General features: G+C 44.8%; 1 protein-coding gene and 1 pseudogene across 1 annotated transcript in view; one reads left to right on the forward strand and one right to left on the reverse strand.

The window, feature by feature from the left end:
* Positions 1-4,768, reverse strand: part of SLC25A16 (solute carrier family 25 (mitochondrial carrier), member 16) — a 49,366-nt gene that overhangs the window by 21,232 nt on the left and 23,366 nt on the right. The gene's annotated exons all lie outside the window — the stretch shown is intronic.
* On the forward strand, positions 1,044-1,522 carry LOC105549505 (annotated as a pseudogene).

Genomic DNA, 4,768 nt, shown 5'->3' on the forward strand with positions numbered 1-4,768 from the left:
GTCAGGAGTTCAAGACCAGTGTGAGCCACATAACCTCTTTTTTTTTTCTGTCTCTACAAAAAAAGTTAAAATTAGCCAGGCACGATGGCATGTGCCTGCAGTCCCGGCTACCCAGGAGGCTGAGCGGGGAGGACTGCTTGAGCCCAGGAGTTAGATGTTGCAGTGAACTAGCATCTCACCACTGTACTCCAACCTGGGCAACAGAGCAAAACCCTGTCTCTGAAAAAAAGAAAACAAAATTTATTTGGGAAAGGTGCCTCCAAGCCTCTTTGAGATTCTCAAAGTCTGGTGAGCACGTGGTTCTAATAATCTTTGGAGTATACCGTACAGTCATCTGATTGCAGATGTCCAGCCTCTGCTGTGATCGGCTACTGCCTTTGCCATAGTCGTTGTTAAATATTTTGAATATCACCATTATTTACAACTAAAATATTCCCTACATTACAAATGAAACGAAAAGGAGAATAAAGAATTCAGGTTGCTGACTTAAAAGCATGCACTGGTATGGAAGGATTAATAACATTCTCTTGTGTTCATGGAGGACTTCAGATCTCTCAGACTGTTTTTACAGCAATTCTTTACACTGACCCTCAGAACAACTGAGATAGAGAAGAAAGATTGGGAAAAAGGAGGGTTGTGGGAGAGAGAGCGAGAGAAACCACAAGCTCCACTTTAACAAACATAGAGGCAAGTTACAGAGGTTTTGGGTGATCTGCCCATGATCAAAGGGAAGGTGAGTAATGGAGGCCAGGCAGGATCCCAGCAAGTGTTCTGTCCACTCAACCACCAAGCTTTGGACTGGAACATCAAGTAGGAGCAGACCAAAGAGCGCAACAAGCGGAACTCAGCTCATCACTTCTAGGTTGTAACACTTTCCTTCTTTTTTCTCTACTCTTTATCTTGTCACGTTTAGTTCCATGGAAACTGGCAGAGCCAGATGGATTTCAGACAACTAAAACATATGTGGGGAAAGGAGACCTTCCTTAAAAATACAAACCCTTCTCTTCCCTTCTGCAGCCATCACCGAAGCAGGATCAGCCAAAATGAAATTCAATCCCTCTGTGACTTCCAATCGAGGCAAGAACTGCAAAAGGCATTTCAATGCAACTTCCAACATTAGCAGGAAGATTATGTCTTCCCCTGTTTCCAAAGAGCTGAGACAGAAGTACAATGTGTGATCCATGCCTAACCGAAAGGTTTTGATGAAGGTCAGGTTGTATGAGGACACTATAAAAGTCAGCAAATTGGCAAAGTAGTCCAAGCTTACAGGAAGAAACATGTCATCTACAATGAATGGGTGCAACGGGAAAAGGCTAATGGCACAACTGTCCATGTAGACGTTCACCACGGCAAGGTGGTTCTCACTAGGCTAAAACGGGACAAAGATGGCAAAAAGATTCTTGAACAGAAAGCCAAATCTCGCCAAGTAGGAAAGGAAAAGGGCAAATACAAGGAAGAAACAATTGAGAAGATGCAGGAATAAAGTAATCTTATATACAAGCTTTGGTAAAAACTTGAAACAAAAAAAAGAAAATACAAACCTTGATCTCAATCTATAGGTTTCCTTTTGCTGGCCAACTGAGATTTAGTATGTATTGGATTGTAGTTGTAGGACGAGGGACAGGAAAAAAGTTTTTAAAAAGCTTTAAAATAAGCTACGTTAAAATGATCATAAAAAACACAACTTTTTACTTTAGCAAATATAAAATTTCCGAAGTTACATTTAGAAGCCTTATCAAAAGTAGAGGAGCAAAGATACCAGACATAAATTAATCATAAGATCCAGTTCAAGCATTTCAATCACAGGAGAAAACTATAAATTGTAATTTATACAAAGTCTAGCTCTGTTGCCAAGGCTGGAGTGCAGTGGCGCGATCTGGGCTCACTGAAACCTCTACCTCCCAGGTTCAAGCGATCCTCCTGCCTCAGCTTACCAAATAGCTGGGATTACAGGCGCTGACCACCATGCCTGGCTAATTTTATTTATTTTTACCACAGACAGGGTTTTACCATGTTGGCTAGGCTGGTCTCAAACTCCTGACCTCAGGTGATTCACCAGCCTTGGTCTCCCAAAGTGTTGGGATTACAAGCAAGAGCTACCGTGCCTGGCCCTGAATTAAATTTTTAACAGGAGGATTATAACCTGATTATAGGCCAGGCACCATGGCTCACGCCTGTAATCCTAGCACTTTGGGAGGCTGAGGCGGGTGGATCACCTGAGGGCAGAAGTTTGAAACCAGGCCAGGCGCGGAGGCTCACACCTGTAATCCAGCACTTTGGGAGGCCGAAGCAGGCAGATCATCTGAGGTCAGGAGTTTGAGACCAGCCTGGCCAACATATTGAAACCCCGTCTCTACTAAAAATACAAAAATTAGCCAGGCATGTGGCACATGCCCGTAATCCCAACTACTCGGGAGGCTGAGGCAGAAGAATCTCATGAACCCAGGAAGCAGAGGTTGCAGTGAGCTGAGATTCCACCACTGCACTCCAGCCTGGGCAACAGAGGGAGACTCCATCTCAAAAAAAAAACAAGAAAAACGAGAATTGCAAAGCGATATACAGGATGCGCGCGGTGGCTCATGCCTGTAATCCCAGCACTTTGGAGAGTCAAGGTGGGCAAATCACCTGAGATCAGGAGTTCGAGACCAGCCTGGCCAATATGGTGAAACCCCGTGTCTCTACTAAAAATACAAAAATTAGCCAGGCATGTGGCACGTGCCTGTAATCCCAGCTACTCGGAAAGCTGAGGCTGGAGAATGGCTTGAACTCAGGAGGCGAGGGTTGCAGTGAGCCAAGATTGCGCCACTATACTGCAGCCTGGGCAACAGGGAGGGACTCCATCTCAAAAAAAAAAAAAAGTGATATACAAAATAACACATCGTAAAATTTGGAAACTTTCTAACATTGCCCTTCTGTAAACTGAAGACAAATCATAGAGCTTTCCTAATAATGTTGTCCTGTGGACTCCATGTCGAGTGTCCAAATATTATATGTCAGGAGTTCTATCAGCCAGGCTGAGTGCAAACTCATCCCACCACTCAGCCTGGGTGACAGAACAAGAGCCTATCTCAAAAAAAAAAAAAAAAGGAAAGAGAGAAAAAGGAGAGAAAGAGGAGAACAGGAGAGGAGAGAAAGAGGGGAGGGGAGGGGAGGGAAGGGAAGCGAAGGGAAGTGAAGGGAAGCGAAGGGAAGGGGAGGGGAGGGAAGGGAAGCGGAGGGAAGGGAAGCGAAGAGAAGGTAAAGGAAAGGAAAGGAATGTTGGGAGAATTTGACTCAAAATTTGAATTTTCAAATGGGTGCAGTAGTGTGTGCCTCTAGTCCCAGCACTTTGGGAGGCTGAGGCAGGAAGATCACTTGAATCCAGGAGTTTAAGCCATCCTGGGCAACAGAGCAAGACTCCATCTCTAAAATAACCTTTTTTTGGCAAAAAAGTTATGTGAGTGAATAATGTTGGCACAACTGACAAGTCATATGTAAAACTTATTCCATCCATCCCTCACTCCCTCTATAAAAGTAAACATAAGATCAACATGCCAAAACAAATAGTTTTAGTAAAGAAACATGACTAGGGCTGGGCACAGTGGCTCACACCTATAATCCTACACTTTGGGAGGCCAAAGCGGGTGGATAACCTGAAATCAGGAGTTCGAGACCAGCCTGGCCAATGTGGCGAAACCCCATCTCTACTAAAAATACAAAAATCAGCCAGGCATGGTGGCGTGAGCCTGTAATCCCAGCTACTGGGGGGCTGAGGCAGAAGAATCGCTTGAACCTGGGAGTCAGAGGTTGCAGTGAGCTGAGATCGTGCCACTGCACCCCAGCCTGGGCAACATAGTAAGACTCTGTCTCAAAAAAAAAAAAAAGAAAAAGAAAAAGAAAAACATGACTAAATGTCTTTAACTTAGAATGGGGAGGGAATTTCTACACACAACACAAAATTTAGAAGTTTAACAGAGGAAAAAAACTAACATGTTTGGCCATGTAAAACGTCTGTATAGGGAAAAAAATCTTAGATGATTTTTTTTTAAAAAATCATAGAACCAAAGGTCAAATCTAAAACTGGGAAATAAAATATTAGCAATATCTCAAAGAAAAAGAACTAACGTCCCACCTCCCAAACTCATAAAAATGAATATTTAAAAAACAGAAATAGGCCAGGTGAGAATTTGAGGAGTTTGAGATCAGCCTGGGCAACATGACAAATGCCCGTCTCTACAGAAAATACAAAAATTGGCCGGGTGCAGTGACTCACACCTGTAATCCCAGCACTTTGGGAGGCCAAGGCAGGCAGATCACGAGGTCAGGAGATCGAGACCATCCTGGCTAACACGGGAAAACCCCATCTCTACTGAAAATACAAAAAATTAGCCGGTCGTGGTAGGGGGGGCCTGTAGTCCCAGCTACTGGGAGGCTGAGGCAGGAGAATGGCATGAACCTGGGAGGCGGAGCTTGCAGTGAGCCGAGATCGCACCACTGCGCTCTAGCCTGGGTAAGAGCAAGACTAGGTCTCAAAAAAATTAAAAAATAAAAATAAAGAAAATACAAAAGGGCCGGGCGCAGTGGCTCAAGCCTGTAATCCCAGCACTTTGGGAGGCCGAGGCGGGCGGATCACGAGGTCAGGAGATCGAGACCATCCCGGCTAACACGGTGAAACTCCGTCTCTACTAAAAAATACAAGAAACTAGCCGGGCGAGGTGGCGGGCGTCTGTAGTCCCAGCTACTCGGGAGGCTGAGGCAGGAGAATGGCGTAAACCCGGGAGGCGGAGCT

This window comes from Mandrillus leucophaeus, unplaced genomic scaffold (genome assembly GCF_000951045.1).
Source record: "Mandrillus leucophaeus isolate KB7577 unplaced genomic scaffold, Mleu.le_1.0 Scaffold441, whole genome shotgun sequence".
Lineage (NCBI taxonomy): Eukaryota > Metazoa > Chordata > Mammalia > Primates > Cercopithecidae > Mandrillus > Mandrillus leucophaeus.